General features: G+C 44.3%; 10 non-coding genes across 10 annotated transcripts; all 10 read right to left on the reverse strand.

The window, feature by feature from the left end:
- Positions 1–756: 756 nt before the first annotated feature.
- Positions 757–947, reverse strand: LOC141213788 (U2 spliceosomal RNA). Its single transcript, XR_012283125.1, has one exon. It is a non-coding gene; the product is annotated as a U2 spliceosomal RNA (small nuclear RNA).
- A 1,115-nt stretch (positions 948–2,062) lies between these two features.
- LOC141213789 (U2 spliceosomal RNA) lies at positions 2,063–2,253 on the reverse strand. The gene has a single exon (XR_012283126.1). It is a non-coding gene; the product is annotated as a U2 spliceosomal RNA (small nuclear RNA).
- A 1,115-nt stretch (positions 2,254–3,368) lies between these two features.
- Positions 3,369–3,559, reverse strand: LOC141213799 (U2 spliceosomal RNA). Its single transcript, XR_012283136.1, has one exon. It is a non-coding gene; the product is annotated as a U2 spliceosomal RNA (small nuclear RNA).
- A 1,115-nt stretch (positions 3,560–4,674) lies between these two features.
- On the reverse strand, positions 4,675–4,865 carry LOC141213790 (U2 spliceosomal RNA). The gene has a single exon (XR_012283127.1). It is a non-coding gene; the product is annotated as a U2 spliceosomal RNA (small nuclear RNA).
- A 1,115-nt stretch (positions 4,866–5,980) lies between these two features.
- Positions 5,981–6,163, reverse strand: LOC141214086 (U2 spliceosomal RNA). Its single transcript, XR_012283414.1, has one exon. It is a non-coding gene; the product is annotated as a U2 spliceosomal RNA (small nuclear RNA).
- A 6,204-nt stretch (positions 6,164–12,367) lies between these two features.
- LOC141213791 (U2 spliceosomal RNA) lies at positions 12,368–12,558 on the reverse strand. Its single transcript, XR_012283128.1, has one exon. It is a non-coding gene; the product is annotated as a U2 spliceosomal RNA (small nuclear RNA).
- Positions 12,559–13,673: 1,115 nt separating this feature from the next.
- On the reverse strand, positions 13,674–13,864 carry LOC141213792 (U2 spliceosomal RNA). Its single transcript, XR_012283129.1, has one exon. It is a non-coding gene; the product is annotated as a U2 spliceosomal RNA (small nuclear RNA).
- Positions 13,865–14,976: 1,112 nt separating this feature from the next.
- LOC141213793 (U2 spliceosomal RNA) lies at positions 14,977–15,167 on the reverse strand. The gene has a single exon (XR_012283130.1). It is a non-coding gene; the product is annotated as a U2 spliceosomal RNA (small nuclear RNA).
- Positions 15,168–16,279: 1,112 nt separating this feature from the next.
- LOC141213794 (U2 spliceosomal RNA) lies at positions 16,280–16,470 on the reverse strand. Its single transcript, XR_012283131.1, has one exon. It is a non-coding gene; the product is annotated as a U2 spliceosomal RNA (small nuclear RNA).
- A 1,114-nt stretch (positions 16,471–17,584) lies between these two features.
- On the reverse strand, positions 17,585–17,775 carry LOC141213795 (U2 spliceosomal RNA). The gene has a single exon (XR_012283132.1). It is a non-coding gene; the product is annotated as a U2 spliceosomal RNA (small nuclear RNA).
- Between the last annotated feature and the right edge of the window lie 265 nt (positions 17,776–18,040).

The following is an 18,040-nucleotide window of genomic DNA, read 5'->3' on the forward strand; positions in this document are numbered from 1 at the left end:
TGAAGGTGGCTGCTGCTGTGCACAGGTATATAAAGGCTCAGAGCCTATTATGACACGCGCAGCCAGCGTTCCATTGCCACATTCCATCTACTGCAGGCAGGATACCTGGCTGGCTGAATGTCGCTGAGAAGCTCACAGAGACCGCCATAAGCAACAGTTTAACAGAATGCCACAGACTAATCAACCAAACTTTTTGGGTTGGGTTCTCTTTTATAGTCTGCAGGCATTAAATGAAAGAAGTCAGTGTTCCAGCAGAAGGAGACAACGTTTCAGAAAAGGCATTGTAGCAAACCAAAAAAGAAATTTTAAGCGCAGCAGAGTAACCAGCGCACATACCTGTTAGCTCAGGTGAGTTTAAAAGGCTGCTGTTGATAACAAGGGCATTTGCTAAATAGATGGTGTGTGTGCAACAATATACTGAAAGGTCAATTATATTGTGCAGCTTATCTCACCACCTGTAGTTATTTAGGTGAAAGCTCCAAAATGCTTGCCTAATATGTCTGTTTATCCAAAAGGAAGTAAAAAGGGAGAGCTAGAAAGATAGCATTGCATCACATTACATGGCAATGCAATGCACAGTTGCTGAAGTTGAACCAAAATGAGCTTGTAATCTGGCTTCTGCAACTTTGAACATGAAAAATCCAATGAGGAGAAGAAAAGCAAAGCCAAAGAGTCCATCCCAAAATCCGACAAACAAGCAAAATGAACAAAAAACATTGAATTCAATTCTTTCTGATTTTAGAAACTGCATTAAAGAAGGGGTGCACCGGTCCTGGAGATACTGCAATACCAGGTCAATGCGTGGAGTGGACAGAGCAAGCTCTTTTTCCATCTCCCTGTTCTAAAAATCCATTTAATATATGGTCCCCAGATAGGGGACATATCAGATATTAAACTGATAAGAACAGATACTACACTTGATCTTAGCCAAAAGGCCGAGAAGCGATAACCAGAATTGGTTTCAAACTACGGAGCCACCCAAGGATCCTGAAAAGTCCATTTGTGGAGATGAGCTCCTGGACTCCCGTTAAGAAGACATGTTGTCAACCTCTAGATCCCTTACATGCCTGCACTTTTCGGATTGCTGCTGCTGCAATCCACGCGTTTTAGATCTGCATAACTCCACCTCTTTAAACACAGCACCTTCACCCCCTGCTGTTCCCACCCGCCTCAACACCGTTGGAAGGGAGGAGAACCAATTAAGGCGGGGGGTTGGGTGGAACGAGCAGCTGTCTACCCTTAGCAGGAGGGCTCCTGATTACATACCTCTCCTGCTGCTGCTGCTGCTGGCTGTCCAGCAGCAGACTGAAGGTGGCTGCTGCTGTGCACAGGTATATAAAGGCTCAGAGCCTATTATGACACGCGCAGCCAGTGTTCCATTGCCACATTCCATCTACTGCAGGCAGGATACCTGGCTGGCTGAATGTCGCTGAGAAGCTCACAGAGACCGCCATAAGCAACAGTTTAACAGAATGCCACAGACTAATCAACCAAACTTTTTGGGTTGGGTTCTCTTTTATAGTCTGCAGGCATTAAATGAAAGAAGTCAGTGTTCCAGCAGAAGGAGACAACGTTTCAGAAAAGGCATTGTAGCAAACCAAAAAAGAAATTTTAAGCGCAGCAGAGTAACCAGCGCACATACCTGTTAGCTCAGGTGAGTTTAAAAGGCTGCTGTTGATAACAAGGGCATTTGCTAAATAGATGGTGTGTGTGCAACAATATACTGAAAGGTCAATTATATTGTGCAGCTTATCTCACCACCTGTAGTTATTTAGGTGAAAGCTCCAAAATGCTTGCCTAATATGTCTGTTTATCCAAAAGGAAGTAAAAAGGGAGAGCTAGAAAGATAGCATTGCATCACATTACATGGCAATGCAATGCACAGTTGCTGAAGTTGAACCAAAATGAGCTTGTAATCTGGCTTCTGCAACTTTGAACATGAAAAATCCAATGAGGAGAAGAAAAGCAAAGCCAAAGAGTCCATCCCAAAATCCGACAAACAAGCAAAATGAACAAAAAACATTGAATTCAATTCTTTCTGATTTTAGAAACTGCATTAAAGAAGGGGTGCACCGGTCCTGGAGATACTGCAATACCAGGTCAATGCGTGGAGTGGACAGAGCAAGCTCTTTTTCCATCTCCCTGTTCTAAAAATCCATTTAATATATGGTCCCCAGATAGGGGACGTATCAGATATTAAACTGATAAGAACAGATACTACACTTGATCTTAGCCAAAAGGCCGAGAAGCGATAACCAGAATTGGTTTCAAACTACGGAGCCACCCAAGGATCCTGAAAAGTCCATTTGTGGAGATGAGCTCCTGGACTCCCGTTAAGAAGACATGTTGTCAACCTCTAGATCCCTTACATGCCTGCACTTTTCGGCTTGCTGCTGCTGCAATCCACGCGTTTTAGATCTGCATAACTCCACCTCTTTAAACACAGCACCTTCACCCCCTGCTGTTCCCACCCGCCTCAACACCGTTGGAAGGGAGGAGAACCAATTAAGGCGGGGGGTGGGTTGGAACGAGCAGCTGTCTACCCTTAGCAGGAGGGCTCCTGATTACATACCTCTCCTGCTGCTGCTGCTGCTGGCTGTCCAGCAGCAGACTGAAGGTGGCTGCTGCTGTGCACAGGTATATAAAGGCTCAGAGCCTATTATGACACGCGCAGCCAGCGTTCCATTGCCACATTCCATCTACTGCAGGCAGGATACCTGGCTGGCTGAATGTCGCTGAGAAGCTCACAGAGACCGCCATAAGCAACAGTTTAACAGAATGCCACAGACTAATCAACCAAACTTTTTGGGTTGGGTTCTCTTTTATAGTCTGCAGGCATTAAATGAAAGAAGTCAGTGTTCCAGCAGAAGGAGACAACGTTTCAGAAAAGGCATTGTAGCAAACCAAAAAAGAAATTTTAAGCGCAGCAGAGTAACCAGCGCACATACCTGTTAGCTCAGGTGAGTTTAAAAGGCTGCTGTTGATAACAAGGGCATTTGCTAAATAGATGGTGTGTGTGCAACAATATACTGAAAGGTCAATTATATTGTGCAGCTTATCTCACCACCTGTAGTTATTTAGGTGAAAGCTCCAAAATGCTTGCCTAATATGTCTGTTTATCCAAAAGGAAGTAAAAAGGGAGAGCTAGAAAGATAGCATTGCATCACATTACATGGCAATGCAATGCACAGTTGCTGAAGTTGAACCAAAATGAGCTTGTAATCTGGCTTCTGCAACTTTGAACATGAAAAATCCAATGAGGAGAAGAAAAGCAAAGCCAAAGAGTCCATCCCAAAATCCGACAAACAAGCAAAATGAACAAAAAACATTGAATTCAATTCTTTCTGATTTTAGAAACTGCATTAAAGAAGGGGTGCACCGGTCCTGGAGATACTGCAATACCAGGTCAATGCGTGGAGTGGACAGAGCAAGCTCTTTTTCCATCTCCCTGTTCTAAAAATCCATTTAATATATGGTCCCCAGATAGGGGACATATCAGATATTAAACTGATAAGAACAGATACTACACTTGATCTTAGCCAAAAGGCCGAGAAGCGATAACCAGAATTGGTTTCAAACTACGGAGCCACCCAAGGATCCTGAAAAGTCCATTTGTGGAGATGAGCTCCTGGACTCCCGTTAAGAAGACATGTTGTCAACCTCTAGATCCCTTACATGCCTGCACTTTTCGGATTGCTGCTGCTGCAATCCACGCGTTTTAGATCTGCATAACTCCACCTCTTTAAACACAGCACCTTCACCCCCTGCTGTTCCCACCCGCCTCAACACCGTTGGAAGGGAGGAGAACCAATTAAGGCGGGGGGTTGGGTGGAACGAGCAGCTGTCTACCCTTAGCAGGAGGGCTCCTGATTACATACCTCTCCTGCTGCTGCTGCTGCTGGCTGTCCAGCAGCAGACTGAAGGTGGCTGCTGCTGTGCACAGGTATATAAAGGCTCAGAGCCTATTATGACACGCGCAGCCAGTGTTCCATTGCCACATTCCATCTACTGCAGGCAGGATACCTGGCTGGCTGAATGTCGCTGAGAAGCTCACAGAGACCGCCATAAGCAACAGTTTAACAGAATGCCACAGACTAATCAACCAAACTTTTTGGGTTGGGTTCTCTTTTATAGTCTGCAGGCATTAAATGAAAGAAGTCAGTGTTCCAGCAGAAGGAGACAACGTTTCAGAAAAGGCATTGTAGCAAACCAAAAAAGAAATTTTAAGCGCAGCAGAGTAACCAGCGCACATACCTGTTAGCTCAGGTGAGTTTAAAAGGCTGCTGTTGATAACAAGGGCATTTGCTAAATAGATGGTGTGTGTGCAACAATATACTGAAAGGTCAATTATATTGTGCAGCTTATCTCACCACCTGTAGTTATTTAGGTGAAAGCTCCAAAATGCTTGCCTAATATGTCTGTTTATCCAAAAGGAAGTAAAAAGGGAGAGCTAGAAAGATAGCATTGCATCACATTACATGGCAATGCAATGCACAGTTGCTGAAGTTGAACCAAAATGAGCTTGTAATCTGGCTTCTGCAACTTTGAACATGAAAAATCCAATGAGGAGAAGAAAAGCAAAGCCAAAGAGTCCATCCCAAAATCCGACAAACAAGCAAAATGAACAAAAAACATTGAATTCAATTCTTTCTGATTTTAGAAACTGCATTAAAGAAGGGGTGCACCGGTCCTGGAGATACTGCAATACCAGGTCAATGCGTGGAGTGGACAGAGCAAGCTCTTTTTCCATCTCCCTGTTCTAAAAATCCATTTAATATATGGTCCCCAGATAGGGGACGTATCAGATATTAAACTGATAAGAACAGATACTACACTTGATCTTAGCCAAAAGGCCGAGAAGCGATAACCAGAATTGGTTTCAAACTACGGAGCCACCCAAGGATCCTGAAAAGTCCATTTGTGGAGATGAGCTCCTGGACTCCCGTTAAGAAGACATGTTGTCAACCTCTAGATCCCTTACATGCCTGCACTTTTCGGCTTGCTGCTGCTGCAATCCACGCGTTTTAGATCTGCATAACTCCACCTCTTTAAACACAGCACCTTCACCCCCTGCTGTTCCCACCCGCCTCAACACCGTTGGAAGGGAGGAGAACCAATTAAGGCGGGGGGTGGGGTGGAACGAGCAGCTGTCTACCCTTAGCAGGAGGGCTCCTGATTACATACCTCTCCTGCTGCTGCTGCTGCTGGCTGTCCAGCAGCAGACTGAAGGTGGCTGCTGCTGTGCACAGGTATATAAAGGCTCAGAGCCTATTATGACACGCGCAGCCAGCGTTCCATTGCCACATTCCATCTACTGCAGGCAGGATACCTGGCTGGCTGAATGTCGCTGAGAAGCTCACAGAGACCGCCATAAGCAACAGTTTAACAGAATGCCACAGACTAATCAACCAAACTTTTTGGGTTGGGTTCTCTTTTATAGTCTGCAGGCATTAAATGAAAGAAGTCAGTGTTCCAGCAGAAGGAGACAACGTTTCAGAAAAGGCATTGTAGCAAACCAAAAAAGAAATTTTAAGCGCAGCAGAGTAACCAGCGCACATACCTGTTAGCTCAGGTGAGTTTAAAAGGCTGCTGTTGATAACAAGGGCATTTGCTAAATAGATGGTGTGTGTGCAACAATATACTGAAAGGTCAATTATATTGTGCAGCTTATCTCACCACCTGTAGTTATTTAGGTGAAAGCTCCAAAATGCTTGCCTAATATGTCTGTTTATCCAAAAGGAAGTAAAAAGGGAGAGCTAGAAAGATAGCATTGCATCACATTACATGGCAATGCAATGCACAGTTGCTGAAGTTGAACCAAAATGAGCTTGTAATCTGGCTTCTGCAACTTTGAACATGAAAAATCCAATGAGGAGAAGAAAAGCAAAGCCAAAGAGTCCATCCCAAAATCCGACAAACAAGCAAAATGAACAAAAAACATTGAATTCAATTCTTTCTGATTTTAGAAACTGCATTAAAGAAGGGGTGCACCGGTCCTGGAGATACTGCAATACCAGGTCAATGCGTGGAGTGGACAGAGCAAGCTCTTTTTCCATCTCCCTGTTCTAAAAATCCATTTAATATATGGTCCCCAGATAGGGGACGTATCAGATATTAAACTGATAAGAACAGATAAGGTTTCAACATAAATTTATTCAGATATAAAAAAGTACAAAAACACATTATTCTTATTTACAGCGTTAATAGAGCTCTTTCCACAGATATTATTAGTACAAAATAGTATTCCACATGTAAAAACACCATCTTCTATTCGCTTCGTGTTTACCCACATCTTTGACATCTTTCAAATAATAAATATACATTTCGCTAAAAACCATTCTAATACAATCATTGATGGAAATACAGTCACGTTTGAACAACAAAATATTCCTCACTTTCCACATAGCACTTTTTGCACAATTTATTATACACCAGCATATTTTGGTTTGATGTAAAGTTGGGCAATTAAAAAGTCCGTATAAAACATATTCGTGACAAAAGTCTTTCAGACCACAAACCCATTTCAAAAGCACCCCCAGTCTCCGCCAAAGTTCTTGCGCATAAAAACAGTTCCAAAACAGATGTAAAACCGTCTCATCACTTCCACACGAGTCTCTAGGACATTTTGCCCGCGCCGCCAGGCCTCTCCTGTGCTGAAAGTCTCTAGTTGGGAGGCACTGGTGGACGGACATCCAGGCAAGGTCTTTATGAATATTTGCGAGAAACTTTCCAAACACATTCCTCCAGACTCGCTTGGATCTGCTCCAGGAAAAGTTGATTACTTCAGATACTCTTTCTTCCCTTCTCAGATGAGTTATCAATTTCCTTCGGTCTTGAAGAATATCAGTATCCAAGTCTCTTAATTTATAATTTCTACATACTTTCTCTAAGATGATAAGATGCTTTGGGGGACATAATAAAACAGGCGAAGATAAGGATGGCCGTAGCCATCTCTTAAAAACATAACCACAAGTATATTTTAAAAACAGACTAAAAACACTGTTAGAATTAAGAAGCTTAAAACAGAAACAGAAGAAATTTATATACAAAAACATGCTCAAATCCGGGACATCCTTTCCACCATTTTGATGCCTTTTATACATTTCTGTGCGTTTTACTTTTTCCATCTTCGAGCCCCAAATAAATATAAACATGCAGCGAGTCAGCTTTTTGAGCATTAAGTCGGAGGGAGGGTACACAATTGCAACATATAACATCATTGGCAATAATACAGACTTAATAATTAGAACTTTCCCTTCGATTGACAAACTACGCAAATTCCAAAAGGATAGTTTCTTCACCATTTTCTCCTGGACCTCCCCCCAACTCACAACCCCGTCATTTTCTTTATTAAAAGTAATGCCCAAAATTTTAACTTTATCACACTTCATTTTGACTGCTGGTAGGTCCACTGTATCCCAGGAACCAATTGTCAAACACTCAGTTTTATTAAAATTCAACTTAAAACCTGAAGCCTGACTAAAAAAACTGGTACACCTCACCACCCTCCGGAGGGAAGCAGGATCCGTGCAGATGGCAGTAACATCGTCCATATACCCGAAGACTTTAATTTGGGCCCCCCCTCCACCCGGAACAGGGACCCCACGGATCACTTTATCTTTCCTAATTTGGCATAATAAAGGCTCCATAGCACAAATAAACAGGATCGGGGACAAAGGGCAGCCCTGCTTCACTCCGGATTCCAGCGGTATTTCACCTGTTAAGAAGCCATTAACAGAGATTTGACAATATGAATCTTTATACAAAATCTTAATTAGAGACATGATAAAATCCGGGATCGCCATCTTCTTTAAAACACTAAAAAGATACTTGTGCGATACCCTGTCGAACGCCTTCTCAAAGTCCAGCGCCAACAGGGCTAAATTCTGACCACGATCCCTAGTATACCATATTGCATCTCTTATGACATTTAACACCTCCGCAATACTCCTTCCCGGTACACCACAAACTTGTTCTGGTTGTATCAACTTATCAATTATCATTTTAAGCCGGCATGCAATAAATTTGGCTAATACTTTATAATCCATGTTGAGGAGGGTGATAGGCCTCCAATTTGCAAGGTCCTCACGAGCCCCTTTCTTTTTAAAGATCAAGGACACTATTCCCCTCCTCCATCCCTTGGGCAACCGTTTACACTTAAAAACCTCCTTAAAAAGTGCTAAAAGATCATCCTTTAAAATATCCCAGAAAGTCAGATAAAATTCGACGGGGAGACCGTCTGCTCCCGGAGCTTTGCCCTTTGAAAAACTTTTAAAAATGTTAAAAAGTTCCTCTAAGCTAAAATCCCGTATTAAAAACTCCTGATCTGACTGATTCAACTTAAAATCTAGGACATTAAGAGCATCTTGTAAAAAGGAATCATCCACACTTTTCTCACTAAAAAGGAGTCGGTAAAAATCAAAAGCCACGTTCTTCATGCCCTGTATAGTGGATTCTTCACCTAAACAAGTAATCGCATCTTTCCTCTCCATTGCTTTTTTAAAAAAGAAGCGTGTACATTTTTCATCTTCTTCTAACTGCTTTACCTTTGAATTAAAAATAACCTCTCTCCCCTTCTGCTCCAAAAGTGTATGTATTTCTGCTTTTAGGCTGACAATGTCTTCCTCCACCTCCAACCCAATCTCTTTAAATTTATAAAGTGTCTGCAGCCTAGTATTTAGATTTGAGAAAAATTGTTTTTTCTGTCTTGATTTCTTCCTCCCTGCCGTGATAAAAAAAAGCCTAATTTTATTTTTAATCTTTTCCCACCAAGACAACATTTTTATATAAGGAGGCCTATGTTGTCTCCATTCCTGGTAGGCTGTACAAAAATCCGACCTTATCTGAGGATCCTCCAGCAGATGTGTCCCCAAACGCCACAGTCCTTTGTTTATTCTCTGCTCTCCTTGGTATTCTAACTGTAATTTTAACATTTTGTGATCGGAAAATAAATTAGACATTAGATCAAACATCACCGGCTTAAAATCCACAGATAAAAACATAAAATCGATCCTAGAGGCCACTCCCCGACCGGACCATGTAAATCCAGGGTCCGTCGGTGAAAGAGACCTCCAGGCATCGCATAGCTTAAAATCAGTTTGAAAATTTTTTAGCAGAAAACATGACTTATCCAACTTACGGAGAGGGTCCCCTCCTACTCGTTGTTCGCCGACACTAAGGCAGTTGAAATCCCCACCTATCAGGAGGGGAGAAGACCCAACACAAAATACAGGCAAAATTTCAAACAATTGGATGCGCTCTTGCTTGTCGGGAGGAGCATACACATTAATTATGCGAAAACTAAAATTATTAATATGCAAATGTACTAACATTGCCCTGCCTGGTGTAATCTCTGTAACAGAGGAAAACACGATGTTATTACCACGACAGAGCAAACCCACTCCAGCAGACCTATTCACATTTGAGCCGGACCACACTGACGGTCCCGACTTCCAATCCTTTTTAAGCTCGTCATAATTAATTGAGTGTTGTAGTCCACATTCCTGCAATAAACACACATCAAAGTCTAAAGTCTCTAAATATTGAAAAAGAGCAGCCCTGCGAACAGGGCTCTTTAAAGATCTCACATTCAGTGAGAGGCATTTTATGGACGGCATTAAAGTCAAGGTGGGAGGGAGTCATCCAGAATCATCTTGACCTGTTCAGGACTATGATCCAACAGTGCCTCCAAGATCCCTGACTCCGGGGAAAAGGAAATGTTCATTGGATCCGAGGCAGTGACCGGGTATCCAGCTCCTGCTCCCTGCAGCCACAAATCACCGACACCCAAGGAAACATCCGGTGAATCCGGACAGACATCCGCACGCATCTTTTTCCCGCTGGGTTCAGGTAGGTCACTAGTGCAATCTTCTCCCACTACTGCCTCATGGTTTCTCTTCTCGAGGTCGTCACCTAGGGAAAAACACACTGCGTCCTGCTGGCTCGACACTTGAATAGCATCTGGGGCCTTCGCAGCAGGGCCCACCAGTGCCAACATACTGGGGGCACCCTGCTCCAGCACACCAGAAACACACACATCTTCAGGGGCCATCGACACAGAGACACCCTCCCGAACAGAAGAGCATCCCTGCTCCGGTCCCTGGACGGACCGCCCATAGTCCCCTTTTTGCGGGGGCTTCTTCTTTGCCACCTCCACTACAGAGGGGCCAGTAGAGCTTAGCTCAGTCCTGTCAAGGGGATCCTCCCCGACGGACACTGAGGGGCGAGCTAGAGATTGTCTTCGCCAGGGACCCCCAGTTGCCTCTGCATATGTCCGTACCTTGGTTCTCTGGGGGCAACTCCGGAATACATGTCCATCCTCCCCGCACAGATTACACTGTTTCTTGTGAGGACAGTCTTTCGTCAAGTGTCCATACTGGCTGCAATTATTACAACGGGCAGCCCTCCTCTCCTGGCAAGCGTCTTGGGTATGCCCCATTGTGCCACAATTCCTACAATACAAGGGCATACCTTGATAGAAGAGGTATCCTCGGCTCTTCCCGATTGTGAAGGTGGAGGGAGGGTGCTGTGTTCCTCCGACTCCCGTTGGATCCTTCTTTAATCGTGCCAGGAACCTCCGCTTCCCACACCAAAAATTAACTGCATTTTTAATTTTTCCTAAAAAGGACACGTCATCGCAATAGCGACGCAAGAAAGTCAAAATATCCAGCACTTCCACAAAAGGGTTAGGGAAGTGAACCACAATCTGGACTTCTTCATAAACAAATAATAAGGAAAAAATCAAACCTTCCATTTCGTCCATGTGGCTATTTTCGTTCACTTTCTGGACCAGTTGTTGGCAGCACCCTTGACTCCTAAAAGTGATGGTGTAGGTACCTTTCGATTCGTTGTCCTGGAAGCAGAAGATGTCCTCTCTACTAAATCCCAGAAGTCCAAGAAGGATGATGTTGCAAACATACTGGATGTTTTTCTCACAGCGAAACTTCTCCAAAACGTCAATTCGCACTGTATTTCTCATCCGGGGTTCACCCGATGCATATGACAGCACAGCCGGCATCTCTTCCAAAAAAAGTACGCCAACTACGGAAAGAAAAAAAAGGCATATGCCTTTTTAGGGGATCACTTCCCGTTGCTCCCGGACTAAGCCTCTCTCCCTATAGCAGCAGGGGGGTGAAGTCCCTCCGAAGAGGAACGATCCCCCCAGGCCGAGAGAGAGGGTACCGGAAGCACCCAGATAGACAACAACCAAACAGACAAGCTGTAAGATCGAAGCCAAAAGGCCGAGAAGCGATAACCAGAATTGGTTTCAAACTACGGAGCCACCCAAGGATCCTGAAAAGTCCATTTGTGGAGATGAGCTCCTGGACTCCCGTTAAGAAGACATGTTGTCAACCTCTAGATCCCTTACATGCCTGCACTTTTCGGCTTGCTGCTGCTGCAATCCACGCGTTTTAGATCTGCATAACTCCACCTCTTTAAACACAGCACCTTCACCCCCTGCTGTTCCCACCCGCCTCAACACCGTTGGAAGGGAGGAGAACCAATTAAGGCGGGGGGTGGGGTGGAACGAGCAGCTGTCTACCCTTAGCAGGAGGGCTCCTGATTACATACCTCTCCTGCTGCTGCTGCTGCTGGCTGTCCAGCAGCAGACTGAAGGTGGCTGCTGCTGTGCACAGGTATATAAAGGCTCAGAGCCTATTATGACACGCGCAGCCAGCGTTCCATTGCCACATTCCATCTACTGCAGGCAGGATACCTGGCTGGCTGAATGTCGCTGAGAAGCTCACAGAGACGGCCATAAGCAACAGTTTAACAGAATGCCACAGACTAATCAACCAAACTTTTTGGGTTGGGTTCTCTTTTATAGTCTGCAGGCATTAAATGAAAGAAGTCAGTGTTCCAGCAGAAGGAGACAACGTTTCAGAAAAGGCATTGTAGCAAACCAAAAAAGAAATTTTAAGCGCAGCAGAGTAACCAGCGCACATACCTGTTAGCTCAGGTGAGTTTAAAAGGCTGCTGTTGATAACAAGGGCATTTGCTAAATAGATGGTGTGTGTGCAACAATATACTGAAAGGTCAATTATATTGTGCAGCTTATCTCACCACCTGTAGTTATTTAGGTGAAAGCTCCAAAATGCTTGCCTAATATGTCTGTTTATCCAAAAGGAAGTAAAAAGGGAGAGCTAGAAAGATAGCATTGCATCACATTACATGGCAATGCAATGCACAGTTGCTGAAGTTGAACCAAAATGAGCTTGTAATCTGGCTTCTGCAACTTTGAACATGAAAAATCCAATGAGGAGAAGAAAAGCAAAGCCAAAGAGTCCATCCCAAAATCCGACAAACAAGCAAAATGAACAAAAAACATTGAATTCAATTCTTTCTGATTTTAGAAACTGCATTAAAGAAGGGGTGCACCGGTCCTGGAGATACTGCAATACCAGGTCAATGCGTGGAGTGGACAGAGCAAGCTCTTTTTCCATCTCCCTGTTCTAAAAATCCATTTAATATATGGTCCCCAGATAGGGGACGTATCAGATATTAAACTGATAAGAACAGATACTACACTTGATCTTAGCCAAAAGGCCGAGAAGCGATAACCAGAATTGGTTTCAAACTACGGAGCCACCCAAGGATCCTGAAAAGTCCATTTGTGGAGATGAGCTCCTGGACTCCCGTTAAGAAGACATGTTGTCAACCTCTAGATCCCTTACATGCCTGCACTTTTCGGCTTGCTGCTGCTGCAATCCACGCGTTTTAGATCTGCATAACTCCACCTCTTTAAACACAGCACCTTCACCCCCTGCTGTTCCCACCCGCCTCAACACCGTTGGAAGGGAGGAGAACCAATTAAGGCGGGGGGTGGGGTGGAACGAGCAGCTGTCTACCCTTAGCAGGAGGGCTCCTGATTACATACCTCTCCTGCTGCTGCTGCTGCTGGCTGTCCAGCAGCAGACTGAAGGTGGCTGCTGCTGTGCACAGGTATATAAAGGCTCAGAGCCTATTATGACACGCGCAGCCAGCGTTCCATTGCCACATTCCATCTACTGCAGGCAGGATACCTGGCTGGCTGAATGTCGCTGAGAAGCTCACAGAGACCGCCATAAGCAACAGTTTAACAGAATGCCACAGACTAATCAACCAAACTTTTTGGGTTGGGTTCTCTTTTATAGTCTGCAGGCATTAAATGAAAGAAGTCAGTGTTCCAGCAGAAGGAGACAACGTTTCAGAAAAGGCATTGTAGCAAACCAAAAAAGAAATTTTAAGCGCAGCAGAGTAACCAGCGCACATACCTGTTAGCTCAGGTGAGTTTAAAAGGCTGCTGTTGATAACAAGGGCATTTGCTAAATAGATGGTGTGTGTGCAACAATATACTGAAAGGTCAATTATATTGTGCAGCTTATCTCACCACCTGTAGTTATTTAGGTGAAAGCTCCAAAATGCTTGCCTAATATGTCTGTTTATCCAAAAGGAAGTAAAAAGGGAGAGCTAGAAAGATAGCATTGCATCACATTACATGGCAATGCAATGCACAGTTGCTGAAGTTGAACCAAAATGAGCTTGTAATCTGGCTTCTGCAACTTTGAACATGAAAAATCCAATGAGGAGAAGAAAAGCAAAGCCAAAGAGTCCATCCCAAAATCCGACAAACAAGCAAAATGAACAAAAAACATTGAATTCAATTCTTTCTGATTTTAGAAACTGCATTAAAGAAGGGGTGCACCGGTCCTGGAGATACTGCAATACCAGGTCAATGCGTGGAGTGGACAGAGCAAGCTCTTTTTCCATCTCCCTGTTCTAAAAATCCATTTAATATATGGTCCCCAGATAGGGGACGTATCAGATATTAAACTGATAAGAACAGATACTACACTTGATCTTAGCCAAAAGGCCGAGAAGCGATAACCAGAATTGGTTTCAAACTACGGAGCCACCCAAGGATCCTGAAAAGTCCATTTGTGGAGATGAGCTCCTGGACTCCCGTTAAGAAGACATGTTGTCAACCTCTAGATCCCTTACATGCCTGCACTTTTCGGCTTGCTGCTGCTGCAATCCACGCGTTTTAGATCTGCATAACTCCACCTCTTTAAACACAGCACCTTCACCCCCTGCTGTTCCCACCCGCCTCAACACCGTTGGAAGGGAGGAGAACCAATTAAGGCGGGGGGTGGGGTGGAACGAGCAGCTGTCTACCCTTAGCAGGAGGGCTCCTGATTACATACCTCTCCTGCTGCTGCTGCTGGCTGTCCAGCAGCAGACTGAAGGTGGCTGCTGCTGTGCACAGGTATATAAAGGCTCAGAGCCTATTATGACACGCGCAGCCAGCGTTCCATTGCCACATTCCATCTACTGCAGGCAGGATACCTGGCTGGCTGAACGTCGCTGAGAAGCTCACAGAGACCGCCATAAGCAACAGTTTAACAGAATGCCACAGACTAATCAACCAAACTTTTTGGGTTGGGTTCTCTTTTATAGTCTGCAGGCATTAAATGAAAGAAGTCAGTGTTCCAGCAGAAGGAGACAACGTTTCAGAAAAGGCATTGTAGCAAACCAAAAAAGAAATTTTAAGCGCAGCAGAGTAACCAGCGCACATACCTGTTAGCTCAGGTGAGTTTAAAAGGCTGCTGTTGATAACAAGGGCATTTGCTAAATAGATGGTGTGTGTGCAACAATATACTGAAAGGTCAATTATATTGTGCAGCTTATCTCACCACCTGTAGTTATTTAGGTGAAAGCTCCAAAATGCTTGCCTAATATGTCTGTTTATCCAAAAGGAAGTAAAAAGGGAGAGCTAGAAAGATAGCATTGCATCACATTACATGGCAATGCAATGCACAGTTGCTGAAGTTGAACCAAAATGAGCTTGTAATCTGGCTTCTGCAACTTTGAACATGAAAAATCCAATGAGGAGAAGAAAAGCAAAGCCAAAGAGTCCATCCCAAAATCCGACAAACAAGCAAAATGAACAAAAAACATTGAATTCAATTCTTTCTGATTTTAGAAACTGCATTAAAGAAGGGGTGCACCGGTCCTGGAGATACTGCAATACCAGGTCAATGCGTGGAGTGGACAGAGCAAGCTCTTTTTCCATCTCCCTGTTCTAAAAATCCATTTAATATATGGTCCCCAGATAGGGGACGTATCAGATATTAAACTGATAAGAACAGATACTACACTTGATCTTAGCCAAAAGGCCGAGAAGCGATAACCAGAATTGGTTTCAAACTACGGAGCCACCCAAGGATCCTGAAAAGTCCATTTGTGGAGATGAGCTCCTGGACTCCCGTTAAGAAGACATGTTGTCAACCTCTAGATCCCTTACATGCCTGCACTTTTCGGCTTGCTGCTGCTGCAATCCACGCGTTTTAGATCTGCATAACTCCACCTCTTTAAACACAGCACCTTCACCCCCTGCTGTTCCCACCCGCCTCAACACCGTTGGAAGGGAGGAGAACCAATTAAGGCGGGGGGTGGGGTGGAACGAGCAGCTGTCTACCCTTAGCAGGAGGGCTCCTGATTACATACCTCTCCTGCTGCTGCTGCTGGCTGTCCAGCAGCAGACTGAAGGTGGCTGCTGCTGTGCACAGGTATATAAAGGCTCAGAGCCTATTATGACACGCGCAGCCAGCGTTCCATTGCCACATTCCATCTACTGCAGGCAGGATACCTGGCTGGCTGAATGTTGCTGAGAAGCTCACAGAGACCGCCATAAGCAACAGTTTAACAGAATGCCACAGACTAATCAACCAAACTTTTTGGGTTGGGTTCTCTTTTATAGTCTGCAGGCATTAAATGAAAGAAGTCAGTGTTCCAGCAGAAGGAGACAACGTTTCAGAAAAGGCATTGTAGCAAACCAAAAAAGAAATTTTAAGCGCAGCAGAGTAACCAGCGCACATACCTGTTAGCTCAGGTGAGTTTAAAAGGCTGCTGTTGATAACAAGGGCATTTGCTAAATAGATGGTGTGTGTGCAACAATATACTGAAAGGTCAATTATATTGTGCAGCTTATCTCACCACCTGTAGTTATTTAGGTGAAAGCTCCAAAATGCTTGCCTAATATGTCTGTTTATCCAAAAGGAAGTAAAAAGGGAGAGCTAGAAAGATAGCATTGCATCACATTACATGGCAATGCAATGCACAGTTGCTGAAGTTGAACGAAAATGAGCTTGTAATCTGGCTTCTGCAACTTTGAACATGAAAAATCCAATGAGGAGAAGAAAAGCAAAGCCAAAGAGTCCATCCCAAAATCCGACAAACAAGCAAAATGAACAAAAAACATTGAATTCAATTCTTTCTGATTTTAGAAACTGCATTAAAGAAGGGGTGCACCGGTCCTGGAGATACTGCAATACCAGGTCAATGCGTGGAGTGGACAGAGCAAGCTCTTTTTCCATCTCCCTGTTCTAAAAATCCATTTAATATATGGTCCCCAGATAGGGGACGTATCAGATATTAAACTGATAAGAACAGATACTACACTTGATCTTAGCCAAAAGGCCGAGAAGCGATAACCAGAATTGGTTTCAAACTACGGAGCCACCCAAGGATCCTGAAAAGTCCATTTGTGGAGATGAGCTCCTGGACTCCCGTTAAGAAGACATGTTGTCAACCTCTAGATCCCTTACATGCCTGCACTTTCGGCTTGCTGCTGCTGCAATCCACGCGTTTTAGATCTGCATAACTCCACCTCTTTAAACACAGCACCTTCACCCCCTGCTGTTCCCACCCGCCTCAACACCGTTGGAAGGGAGGAGAACCAATTAAGGCGGGGGGTGGGGTGGAACGAGCAGCTGTCTACCCTTAGCAGGAGGGCTCCTGATTACATACCTCTCCTGCTGCTGCTGCTGCTGGCTGTCCAGCAGCAGACTGAAGGTGGCTGCTGCTGTGCACAGGTATATAAAGGCTCAGAGCCTATTATGACACGCGCAGCCAGCGTTCCATTGCCACATTCCATCTACTGCAGGCAGGATACCTGGCTGGCTGAATGTCGCTGAGAAGCTCACAGAGACCGCCATAAGCAACAGTTTAACAGAATGCCACAGACTAATCAACCAAACTTTTTGGGTTGGGTTCTCTTTTATAGTCTGCAGGCATTAAATGAAAGAAGTCAGTGTTCCAGCAGAAGGAGACAACGTTTCAGAAAAGGCATTGTAGCAAACCAAAAAAGAAATTTTAAGCGCAGCAGAGTAACCAGCGCACATACCTGTTAGCTCAGGTGAGTTTAAAAGGCTGCTGTTGATAACAAGGGCATTTGCTAAATAGATGGTGTGTGTGCAACAATATACTGAAAGGTCAATTATATTGTGCAGCTTATCTCACCACCTGTAGTTATTTAGGTGAAAGCTCCAAAATGCTTGCCTAATATGTCTGTTTATCCAAAAGGAAGTAAAAAGGGAGAGCTAGAAAGATAGCATTGCATCACATTACATGGCAATGCAATGCACAGTTGCTGAAGTTGAACCAAAATGAGCTTGTAATCTGGCTTCTGCAACTTTGAACATGAAAAATCCAATGAGGAGAAGAAAAGCAAAGCCAAAGAGTCCATCCCAAAATCCGACAAACAAGCAAAATGAACAAAAAACATTGAATTCAATTCTTTCTGATTTTAGAAACTGCATTAAAGAAGGGGTGCACCGGTCCTGGAGATACTGCAATACCAGGTCAATGCGTGGAGTGGACAGAGCAAGCTCTTTTTCCATCTCCCTGTTCTAAAAATCCATTTAATATATGGTCCCCAGATAGGGGACGTATCAGATATTAAACTGATAAGAACAGATACTACACTTGATCTTAGCCAAAAGGCCGAGAAGCGATAACCAGAATTGGTTTCAAACTACGGAGCCACCCAAGGATCCTGAAAAGTCCATTTGTGGAGATGAGCTCCTGGACTCCCGTTAAGAAGACATGTTGTCAACCTCTAGATCCCTTACATGCCTGCACTTTTCGGCTTGCTGCTGCTGCAATCCACGCGTTTTAGATCTGCATAACTCCACCTCTTTAAACACAGCACCTTCACCCCCTGCTGTTCCCACCCACCTCAACACCGTTGGAAGGGAGGAGAACCAATTAAGGCGGGGGG

Source organism: Phyllobates terribilis, unplaced genomic scaffold (genome assembly GCF_046119375.1).
Source record: "Phyllobates terribilis strain yellow unplaced genomic scaffold, ASM4611937v1 Scaffold_213__1_contigs__length_3403324, whole genome shotgun sequence".
NCBI classification, from domain to species: domain Eukaryota; kingdom Metazoa; phylum Chordata; class Amphibia; order Anura; family Dendrobatidae; genus Phyllobates; species Phyllobates terribilis.